General features: G+C 42.3%; 1 long non-coding RNA gene across 1 annotated transcript in view; it reads right to left on the bottom strand.

Annotated features, from left to right (window-relative positions):
• Nucleotides 1-210: 210 nt before the first annotated feature.
• The window catches only part of LOC148110622 (uncharacterized), a 42,792-nt gene continuing 30,398 nt past the window's right edge, over nucleotides 211-12,604 (bottom strand). Inside the window, exon 3 of the long non-coding RNA XR_015721796.1 lies at nucleotides 211-1,549. This is a non-coding gene — a long non-coding RNA (uncharacterized LOC148110622). The remainder of the gene's footprint in view (nucleotides 1,550-12,604) is intronic.

The following is a 12,604-nucleotide window of genomic DNA, read 5'->3' on the forward strand; positions in this document are numbered from 1 at the left end:
GGTGATAAAAAATGAAAACTCGGCGCCCCTTTTCTGGGGAAAGAAAAGGACGGTTTGTGGGTAGTCGGGATTCATCCTGAGCGCTGGGGAACGGCTCGGCACAGCCCCAAACTTGCTGCAAATCCTTGGAGGGTCGGAAAGCTAAGGAGGGGTGCGGTCTGCACCTCAGAGATGCTGTGCTCGTCCCCTACTGCCGCCCTAGAAACTCACCGCAAATGGAGCGGGGTAAAACAACACACATTTATTATCTCACAGCTCGATAGGTCGAGGTCCAGTAGGGTCTCACGGGGCACAAATGAAAGTGTCAGCAGTCTTGGTTCTTTCCAGAGCCTCTAGGGGAGACTCCTCACTGGGGTGGGTGACCGAATGGAGTTCCTTGTGGGTGTCGGACTGAGGTCCTGGTTTGGAGAGGCCGCTCACACTCCTGGCCTCGTGGCCTCCTTCTCCATCTTCAACAGCAGCAGTTGGAGGCCGGATCCTTCCCGTGTGGCATCTCTCGCATCCACTTTTTTGCCTTCCCCTTCCATTTTTCAGGACACGTGTGATTAGAGTGGGCTGACCAAAATAATCCAGATAATCTCATTTCATCATGGCCCTTCACCTTGACCAGGCCCTCAACGTCCCTTTGGCCACATAAGGTAATGTATCCACAGCGGGTTCTAGGGATGAGGGCGTGGGCATGCGTGGGGAGCCGTTATTCAGCCTGGCACTCTCCATGTCTATTTTAGGGCAGTCCAGCAGAAATTGAAAAGAAGCTAGCGTTTGGTTTTAATAATGGGCAGCAGTGCCACTCCTGCATTGCCCGTGAGCACCTCCACAATGGCTGTAGACTCGAACAACAGACAGAACCATCCAGCTACTTTTAATACCATGTTCTAGTATCAACCCTGTCTTCCCAAAGGCTAACTTGGAAAAAAGAGGTGCTATGCCTATTGACTAATATGCTAGCTAGACTCTTGAAATACCACACCCACACAACATAGTCGAATTCTCCCAGAAGCGCTCAGTTTAGTGGAGAGATGAACATGGGACGGACAACTAAGGTGAGCCTGGGTGGCCACTGTGTTCTGTGTAAGAGAGCCTGAGACCTCAGCAACTAGCTGACGTGTCTAAGTGCCTTCCCAGCACCTCCTTCAGAGGCAGACCCTTCCAGTCCTACTTTACAGATTGTTACGGATTAGAAACGAGGTCATCTCATGGTGGCTGATAGAAGCATGATGCTAGGGTCAATCACACCCTGACTCCTGCGCCCCATGAAACATCGAGTACCCTGGGCAGAGATTTTTCACTGGCCCAGATTCGTTTAGATATTCCTGAAATCCTCCCCTCTGTGTTCTGGAGGGGACTGTTGTGCTGTAACCTCTGCTCTACTATAAACCCGGCCCGGGGAGAGTCTGTTTCACTCTTGCTTATGCCCACAGACAAACTCATCATCTGTTTTCAGCCCGCTGCAGGCTGAGGGCCCCTTGGCGGAGAGTCTTCTGCCAGCCTGAATGGCTAATTGAGACCTTCTTATGCTGAGCTGGTGCAGATGGCCGTGAATGCAACACTGTTAGACAAGGAGGGAAGGCAAGGCGTCATGAATATTTAAACAGGTAAAAGTAAATATTAATGAAACAATTGTATCTTTAAATGGTTAAATTACTTTCCATGCTCCACTCCGTTCTCATTTCATGATAGCACTCAGGTGCCCACAAACACACACAAATTAGACATTTTTCATCTGTGGTAGTTGTTTCCAATTTGATCTTTTTAATGTGAGAATCCCCCCTATGCTTAAGATAAGCCTTCCTGTGCTTATTCCTGAAGTTGAAAAAGCATGGTTCTGCGCGGAATATATAGTTTGCAACTTGCTGGAATTCCAATGACACGCCTGAGTCTTGTCTCCTCTGATTTCATGGCACAAAGCCATGCATGCCATCGGGAGGCAGGAAACCTTAACTCGAGCTCATGTGTGGTAATTGCTTTATTCTGCATGAACTCGCCCTAATTCCCCCCAAAACAAGGGAGGAGCTGAATTTTGCAATATTAATGACCACATTATTTACCCCTCTGCCATTACCTGGTAAACTGCCTAGAATGTCTTTGGATATATCTTCTTTGGCTTATATTCCTTTGTGTTAATTTTCAATGGACACATCACTGGCTTTTCTACTCTTATGTTTCAATATCATCTCATTCGGCATTGTCTTTCCATCTTAACATTTTTGGGAAGTTTGATTCTGTCCAAATTGTGTTTCCTTAGACTTGTTCTGTTGTTCACCTTCTATTTCCCACTGGAGAATTCAGCCTTCGCTCTTTTCTTCCAATGTTCTCGCATTTGCCTGAATCCTACACTTTCATTTTCTAATTCATTTTGAACTTGAGATAGAGACCTTTTATGCCTCTTTCTTTGGTTTCTTAATGTCCGGTGGAATCCTCTCCCCTGAACTTTCAGGGGATGTCCGAGAACCTCCTATCGCGACTCTAAACCGTATCTTCTCTCTTCCCCCCCACCTCCCTGGGACACTGATTCTCACAGTGGTCTTTCCCCACCTTTTACATGCATCACTCTACCACCTAAAACTAAATTCCTGATTTTCTTTTGTGATCAAGTGACTTAACGGTCTTCTGGCCACTCCCCTGTCCGCTCAGTCCAGGGACTGTGCTAGCTAGTAGCCATACCCTGTCCTCCAGCAACCATAGAGTAATGAAATCAGAGAGGAGAAAGGTCTCTTGCTTGGGCAAATCCAATCCATTTTAAGGCCAATGTTTGATGAGATTTTGAATCTTCTCTGCAAAGAATTTTCTCCAAATTCTATAAACATATTTTATAGACATCCAAAATTTACATCAGTCTTATTTTCAAAATGTTATACATTATATATACATATACGCACATGCATGTCTGTCTGCATATAATACACATATTTGTAATATATACTATATGTATAACATATATCTATATAATAAAGCAGTTAGTTCTGTTTGAGCCCTTGTGAGCCGTGGCGGCCATTCATAGATTCAAGAGCAGCATTCTAGAAGGAGGGAAGAAGTGGAGAGAAAGCTTCTCACTTGTCTTCCCGTTTTGCAGAAAAGCAAACTGCTTGTCACAAGGTTCCTAACTTAGTCCTTAACCTGTGTTCCTCGTCTCTGCATGTTCCTCTCATGGCTATCACTCCCCACATCTTGGACCAGACTAACTAACTAACTAACTAACTAACACTAACAGCGCTCACAAAAATAAAAAGCAAACAAGTCTGGCTAACAGTTGTTAACATACGAATAGTTGTTTGGCTTCAAAGAAGTCACTTGAATGTTCTGGGTTTCATTGTCTTCATCCATAAAAATAAAAGGATTAGACATCAGCAGGTGATCAAGGATTTTAAAGCTAGGAAATTCTCTTCGAACGAACTCGGACACAGAAACCTCCTCTGTAAAATCGGGAGAAGTGGAAACTGTCCGGTGCACAACAGAGGTCACAATGTTGCTTCCCAGTCAGCTCCACCATCACCCCGCCTGCCGCCCCCGAGCCAGCATAGTCCACAAAAGCCCCTGGACCAGAGTCAACTGAGAGCCACTTTCAACATTTGGCATTTCTGTGAAAACAATAAAGCTTGGAAACAATGACATACACACGTTTACAGACAGACTTCACTTTACGGAAGAGAAGTCCTGGCAAGTTATTTCGAAACTAACCCCTATTTTTCCTATTGAAATAACATGACATTTCAGAATCGTTGGATCTTCAGTTGATCTGATGGATCTTCCTTTGGCAGCAGCATCTACTATTCTGGCTTTCTGACTACTTGTTTCTTCCCCCTCCTGCTTTCTTCTGCATACTCGTCATCGTTCAACACCCACTCGGTGCCCCACACCGTGCCAGGTGCTTTATATCATGTAAGTTTCTCTCAAGTTGTTCGTTTGACCTTAAAGGGGAAATGACACTCGATTTTCGCTGCAGGTGGACAACTACTTGAGTAAATGAACCCCGTGTCTCATCTTTTAACAAAGTAAAAAGAATTTAATCCTTACGAGGGAAAAATAAGACTGATTATCTCCTAAAGTGTCTATTTGTTGGGTGTGAATGAAAAGATCGTGTCTGTGCTTTGCAACAGAGTTTCAATGTTTTCTGCCTCAGGAGTGAGTTTAACATGTATCCACATTATCCTCACCACTTCTGCCCTGTCCTATGTGATAGGATAAAACTACTCCTCTGAGTTACTTTCGCTGTTTATTTCTGCGTTAAACAAGGAACTGAATCAGGTGACACTAAGTCAATAAAACATGGTGCCTGGCTTCAAGGAGCTCCCAGTCTATAGGTAAGACACATAAAAATGTAATTACTTTGAAGCATCATCAATATAATAGTGGTGTGAACACACCTACCAGGGAAACAGAGGAGGCAGAAATTCAGTTTGTCTTAGAGAAAGCAGGGCCCAGGGAAGTTTCACGGAGAAGTGACATTTGAGCCTAGAAGATGGGTAGTATTTAACTGCATGATCTTGGCAAGGGGAACAGTGTGTCCAAAGGCACAGAGGCTCTACGGAACAAGGCGTGATTATTAAGACCCATGGTCAGAGCACAGAGTTTGTAGCACACAGCCATGGACCGTAAGGGAAAAATGTTACAGGTGGATTGTGAAAATGTATCTTACCTTATTCTAGTCTATACTCAATGAGGAAGATTTTTAATCAAGGAAATGGCATAAATACATGTGTATTTTGAATAGCCCTGATCTGAGACATTTTAGAGATAAAATGTATAGCTTCTAGTGACATAGTAGAGCCATGAAGAAAAGAAGGTAGTCAAAGAAAATGCTAGAATGGTAGCTTGGATGACTGGATAGATAGTGATGCCATCAGAGATTGAGGAATCCCAAAGGGAGAACTCATTTTTATAGTTAATTGAGGGGAGTAGAGTGGAGAGAGGCTAGCCAAAATAATGGATTTGCCTTTAGATATATCTTTAGAAATGCCTACAATCTATATACAAAATTATATATAAAGTATGTAATTTACATATAAATTCTATTACATAATTTACATATTTAAATAATACAAATTTACTATGTAATAAATTTATTAATATACATGCCTATAATAGATACTATACATACAACATGTAAAATATGTTCAGACTGAAGTGTGCGGAAGTGGCTGTTCATACCTCATGGGATGTATTTGAACGGAGTCAAGCAATGCCGAGAGGAAGTGAGATCTGGTTTTAGTGGGAAGGAGCTGTTCTCCAGTGTGAGTACTGGCGACAGGACTGGTCGCCATAGAGACCACGCGGGAACTCAGAGCTTGGCAAGGTGGACCAAGGTGCCTGTAAGAAATCAAGCTACAGGGAATCTGGGGCTGCAGCCGAGAGGTCAGGTGGCATTAATCCAGAGCCAGCGGCCCCGGTAGGGCTGGGGCAGGGACCAGCAAAGAGAGTGAGACATCATACCTAGTTTACAGGATGGTCTTGAGAATTCAATGAGATAAGAAAAGCAAGGAGCGTGGCATGTACACACGCTCCATAAACACGAGTTCATCTGAGCCTTTTAAAGATGCGCCGTAGCCCTCCAATGAGAGGCACGACCACGATCGTGTCATTCTTAGCAAGTGAGCCTTTGTAGTTTCTGTTACCCAGAAAGTCCCTTAATATAATTCTGCGCAGAAATTATTCATTAAGTCACACATTCTTCATAGGAGGCAACATCCTGAAATAGAACACGTCGGAGTCCCCAGCGACCGTCCTGTTTGTACCTACCATCTTATTCTGGGCGCTGCTAACTCCCCGCCCCTTGTGTCCAATAATAACTTGGCATCCTGCCACATGTCATTTTTTTTTACAATGGGTACTCAAAATAAATCATTTCTAATAAATAATTTTAACAACCAATTTAATGTAACAATTAAATAATTTAATAAATAATTTTAAATACATAAATAAATAAGTAAAGACTTCTCTCTAAAACAGAACATGGTAGAGAAAGCTTGTGCAGTTCTTTCTGCTGCCATCCATTCCCTGTTCCTCTTCCCTCACCTTCCACTCTCAGCAAAGATCTGCGGCAGAAGCCCATACTGAGAATGAGATTTCTCACATCCCAATCACATATGGGTATTATATTTTTTAAAAGATTTATTCATGTATTTGAGAGAGAGAGCGTGAGTAGAGGGAGGAGCAGAGGAAGAGAGAGAAACTCCAGCAGACTCCCCACTGAGCACGGAGCCCAAAGCGGGGCTCAATCCCACGACCCGAGATCATGACCTGAGCTGAAATCAAGAGTCAGGTGCTTTACTGACTGAGCCACCTCAGCGCCCCCATATGGCGTATTAAATGTGACTTTCCTGATGTCACAAAGGTTCTACTGTGTTCTGTAAGTTCTGTTTAATTAAAAAGTCAGGCTTCCTCAGTAACTTGTCCAAAAGATTTCTGACAAAATGGCTAAATTTTCAAGTTTCAGTACCGAAATGGATAACATTCAACTATCAAAATGTATTAATTCAAAATAACTCATCATCCAGTTATGATACACAAATTTAACATTACCATACATGTAGAGACAATTTGTTTTTCCATAGGATCTCAGGTTTTATGAGTGGTAAAGAAAGTATGGTTCACATGACTTACGTACGTTTTAGAGAAAAGTATGCAAGAGTGCATCTTTCACATTGAGAAACCTCTATCTTATTCCCAGATATTAGTTCCCTCTCATTGCATAATTTACTACAAAATTAAATACTTGTTCTTAATATTTACTTAACTCAATAAATAACTTTAGAATTTCTTCTTAAATACCTAAATGTCACTATATTATGCCAAAATTCTGCCACTATATCGTAAGAAAGTATGAAAGAGGTTTATTGAGTTTTGATTTTCACAAGAAAAAAAGAACTAAAAATTTAGTTGCTAAAAAAAGTAAGATAGCCCTCTAAACGCATTCTAGTTGTGAAAAACAAATAATACAAGACCAAGGATCACACAATTAAAAAGTTTTTTTATTCCTGGACAGGCTTTTTGGCAGGTTGGAAAAAAAAAAAAGAAAGAAAGTCCTGCCAATGAGCACTGCCTCTCTCTCTCTCTCTCTCTCTCTCTCTCTATATATATATATGAATATAAATGTGAATGACATCATACATATACTTATATTTATGTACACACACATACACACATACATACAAATATATAAATAAGGATCTGGATTCAAATGTTTCAAGATGCATTTCTAAATGGCTTACTGGTCCAAGGTACGGCTGATGCAATTATGCAAGTACATATGATGATAGAAAAATAGATTTTATCCTAAAATAAATCCTGATATTAGACACAACATAATAAAAAGTCAACATTGTTCTCACTTTACAGAATGAGGTGTCTTTAAAGCTCACCAAAGTCACATGGGCATGTTATCTATTACTGTTCTCCCCTTTTAGAGACAGAAACAGATGTACAGAAATCATATGACATCTTAAAGACTATATCAGTCTCCAGCTGTCTTATCCAATACTCTGTCTAATAACTGGAAGAATAGATGCTTAGAACCACTTTCCCCCTCCCTCCTCTTTGTTTCATCCCTCTCTCTCTACTGTTGAAGACAGCAAGCAATGACTTGGGTTTTCTAATACTCTAACTCGAATCATTTGCTAAAATGATGTTACGGTTCATGGAATTGCTAAGTTAATTGGATTTTGACTCCACTTAAATTATTTTTAGGAGACCAATCTCTTGGTCAAAGAGAAAACAAGTAAGTAGTCTCCAGAACTACAACTCAGATATTTAAGTGACATCATAACACAGAGTCAGCAGATTATTCAAAGATAACACGTTGATAATTGTTCCTTAATTTATTGATTACGGATGCATTGACCTTATGGGAAAATACAACAGATATGCCTGTGAAATGCATCCAAAACTCACGAGGCGAATAAAGCAATAAGAAGACAATGGCTGTGTCTACGTATTGAAAAAAACACCAGATCCCCAAATGACAAATTTTAGCTAGCTGCCTTCACAAAAGAATTGACTACCAGGTCTGTTCAACTCTATTGTGTATGGAAAATGGTCTTTCTAAAAATAAAAAATTTTTAAAAAAGACCTACAAGCAGTTTAAATTCTATGTACATCAACAACCCTGATAAAAGGACCAGGATTTTTGGGGTGCCTAGGTGGCTCAGTCGGTTAAGCATCTGACTCTTGATCTCAGCTTGGGTCTTGATCTCGGAGTCATGAGTTTGGGCCCCATGTTGGGCCCCAGACTGGGCGTGGAGCCTGCTTTAAAAAAAAAAAAAAAAAAAGGAACGAGCATTTTTTATAAGCTTAGCATTTAAGAGAAATGGTGTGATGACGGTGTTTATTAGCATGAATAATAAGTTTCACGAGAGTAGATGATCAAAAGCTGATATTAAAGAACAGACTATTATTTGAATTAGCCTTAAAAGAAGGACATAGCATGAGAATAAAAATTAAGTACAGATGTGGAGAGTTTAATGGGCAATGTATAAAATGCACTAAAAGAAGAAATGACAAGGGAGCAGGAAGGCTGGCTAGGGAGCCACTTTAATGGTCCCAGACCTGGTGGCAGCCACTGTAATAGTCCAACAAGCAGTCACAGGAGCTCATAGTGAAGTGTCAGAGTGCAGGGATGGAGAGCTGGAGGCAGGGGTGGAGAGAGGGCAGGTAGAGAGAGGCTGTGGAGGCAAAATTGCCAAGAATTGGAATCTAACTGGGTTCAGGAGGTGAGAGAGAGAGGAAAGTATCAAAGATGACCAAGAATTTTACAATTTGAGAAAGATCAAATCAAATGTTTGGGGCCTAAGAAAGCCCTCACTCAGCATCCACCTGGTACAATCTAGTATCACAAAGGTGACATTTAAGTCCCAGAGAGTTGAGGTAATCCACTCAAGGTCACACAGCCATTGGTGACAGAGTTAGACTAGAATCCCAAAATGTTCATATACACTTATCAAAGGCTGGAAAAGTTCTCGAGAGAAATAACCAGGCTGAGGGAGAGCACACTGAATAACAAAATAAAGGTGAAGATAGTAAGAGCCATGACGAGAAACGATTTCACTTAGCGCATGCTCACAACAAACCCAGCCATGCAGCAACTCTGCCGCCTTAGGCTCCTTTCTGGAAGCACCCTGATACACGTCCTGTTATCATCCCCATTCACAGACGTGAGGATGGAGACTTACAGAGGTTAAATAACGTTCCCCAAATCGTAAAGCTGGTACATACCCAGACACTCTGGCTCCAAGAAGTATGCATTCTTACCACCTTGTGTCTTACTGATTTTGAAGGGCCCCTGCGACATCCAAATAGAGACAGCCAACAAGTCATTATAAAGTAGGTACCATGTTTGGGATGGAGGTTCAGACTGAAGACATAAAAGGCCCATGTGGGAGCCATGGAAACATATGAGAGTATAACAGAAGGAAGAGAAGGAAAAGAAAAGGAGCCGACAGCATGCTCTTGACATGGGCTGCATTTCAGAGCCGGAGAAGAATGCAGACTCAGAGGAAGAACAGTCGCAAAGACAGGACAGGAAGCAAAGAGTAGCATAACGGAGACCTGCAGACGGGGGGGTTGTTTTCATTTTAATTCTCCTCATTGAAGGCCCCCAAGCAGAGCTGAGGATAAGGTAGGCAAAGAAGCTTGTCCTGGCACAAAAACATTTCCAGCTCGAGGGCTTGTTTACCCAGAAGTTGCATCTCTGCCACTGACCGTGTCTGCTAAATTCTTAGATCCCTTTTTGGCCTGATCCTTGGATTCCAAATTTTCCCCAACCTGTGGGTCCACTTTACCTCATCTTGTGTTGTCCTTCTAGCTACAACCCCTGAGACCCATCAGCTCAGAAGGATCCATCCGGGCCTGATCCTTGATATCACCTGTCAAGGATTGTTTAATTTCAAGAAACAGCAGTGATCGAAGCAAGCTTAAGGAAGAGGAATGTCCTTTCATTAAGGCGTGTCCCATTACTCAAGGCAAGGAAAAGTAGCCAGGCCACAAAAAGAGCTGGTACAGGAAAATGACACAAAGGCACACATGTTCTCTCGTTCTCTCTCCCTCTCTCTCCCTCCCTCCCTCTCTCTCTCTCTCTCTTTTCACATGGTTCAATCCCTTATCTGCGTTGTGAACCTGCTTTATACTGTCTCTACTATTGCTTGGTCATCATGCCTTCTGGCCATAAGGGCCATCCAAGGACCTCCAGTCTGTACGTTCTTGCAATCTAGGGGGCCACCCCAAACAAATATACTTTTCGATATAATGGATTCAATATGATGGTCTCAAATTTGCTTTCACACCATTCCTGTGTGACTTCGATCCTGAGCACTCCATGGAAAGTGCTCTCATTAAAGTCACTAATGATTTTTGTCACTAAACCCAGTAGAATATTTTCAGCCCTCACCTTATGTGGCCCATCAGGAGCATGTAACTGTTGACCGAACCATCTTTCTCAAAAGTCTTACTTTTCATGGCTCAACGGACAGAACACCCTCTGGGAATTACTCTTCCCCTCTGGCTCCCCTCGAATGAACACCAAGATTTGGGGTTCTCAAGTTTCAGTGCTCAGTTACTTCCTCTCACGGCAGACTTATCCATAGAGCACTCATATATACGCTGATGGTTCCAGACTCGAGCCTGGAGCACTCCTGTAAACCCAACAATTACACTCTTGACATTTCCCTCTAGACATCTCTCAGTCAATGGTGTGCTGGAGCCGGGCTCCACTGGCTCATGAGAGCCCACCATCAGCATCTCTTCACAACTCCATGTTCAGGGTCATCCTATGGCTAGGCTGAAATCCACCATGATGAGAGTTTTTACACTATGGCAATTGGCAAATGCTACAAATCCAGGGGATTTTTCTTCTTCTTTTTGGAGAGCCAGTTGCTAATTATTTACAAAACACCACTATTGGGACTTCATAAATTTAATAGTTCAGAACTAAGCCTGCACTGTCCCTGCTTCACCCAACTGGGTTCTCTTGCAGTGAACCCCATTTTGTGGCTGTGGCCACCAGAAGTCCAGCTCATAGTTAAGCATGCAATCTCCTCTTCTGTAATCTCAGCACCAATACCTACTCAGTTTCACCTCCTAAGTGTCCCTCAATTCTGTCCATTTCTGTACACGTCTACCTTGCCACGGCCACTGTTTGAAATTCCCTCAAACTAGTGGTCTACTCAATGTTTTCCCAAAGTCCAAACTCTTTCTGCTCCATGAGGTAGCCGGTATGTTTAAGAACACAATCTCTCTTTCGTGATTTCCCATTGTTTTCGGATAAAGATCAAACCACTCACCATGCCCCGAGGTCTTTCCTGGCTTGTCCCTGCCTTCCTCCCCGTCTCCCATCCAACTCCCCTTCTCTCTACACACGCCTTCTTTCACGTCATTACTTGCTCTGTGTTCCTGCCATGCTCAGGGCCACACACGCTATTCCTTCTGCCTCTTTCTTCTCCCGCCCCCCCCCCCCCGCATCTTATAAACTCCTATTCATCCTTCAAATCTCAGCTTGATGTTACTTCTCCAAGAAAACGTCTTTGACCACTCGGATTCACTCTCACGTCTTCATTACATACTCACAGAGCAATTCCTATCTCCCCTGTACTCTTCACAACAAAATACACCCAGGAGGGCAGGTAGTGGGTCCATCTTGTTCAATATTCTATTCTCAATGGCAAACACAGTAACTTACACATTTTAATAGAGGCTTGGTAAATATTCAATAAATAAATACATTTTCAGTGAAAGAAGGCCACGTTTTTACTCATCTGCTCACTTGTAGAGAATACTCCATCAAGTTCCCTGGGCCAAATTTTAGAGCTGAGGCTAGGCGGCAGAGATAGTGTCAGTGTAAACGTTCCCTCCCCCTAAAATAGAAATGGTATAAGAACAGCAGACATAGAGCCACCATAACCACCTGTAGACCCAGAAGAACAGGATTAAATGGATCATTCTATTAATGGTAGATTTGACAATGGAAGTGCCAAAAATAACACTGAACTCCTGGCCAAAAACATGGTAACAGGAGAGAATAAGGAGCCACACCAGAACCACATTCAAATAACCAGAAATATTTCCATTTCTTACTCCTGTAAGACGCCTCAGAAAGAAAAAAACTCAAAATAGAATGTCACAGGGCAATTCTAGAAAAATAGTCCACCTTTAAATCCAGGTGAGTACCTTTATAACACTCCCCAGGATCATTCTGGAAATACAAAATACAGAGAGGTTCTGGAAGGATTTGACAGGGTTACTCAGAGTGTGAGTTATCTCAATCCCTGTGGATCGGGGCAGCACCCCTCCCTGACTGCTGGTATTTCTCTCCAGAGTTTGCTCGAATCCAATCTACCCCATCACTGTCAGTGATTTTTGAATGTGCAAACGAAATAATACTAATACTGATAACACCAACCATCATAACTTCTATTTTTCCTAGTAGACAAAAACCCTTCTAACTATTTTTACATCCAACCACACATTTCATCCTCACAATAGCCTAGTGACACATACTACTATTATTCTGATTTTACAGATGAGTAAATATGCATAAAGAGGTTGTCATTGACTCAAGGTCACTCAGTTTCCCAAGTTTGCACCATTCCAGATGAAGCCAAAATCTAAACCCAGGCAT

This window comes from Ursus americanus, chromosome 2 (genome assembly GCF_024610735.1).
Source record: "Ursus americanus isolate L20-20 chromosome 2, mUrsAme1.1.p, whole genome shotgun sequence".
Taxonomy (NCBI): domain Eukaryota; kingdom Metazoa; phylum Chordata; class Mammalia; order Carnivora; family Ursidae; genus Ursus; species Ursus americanus.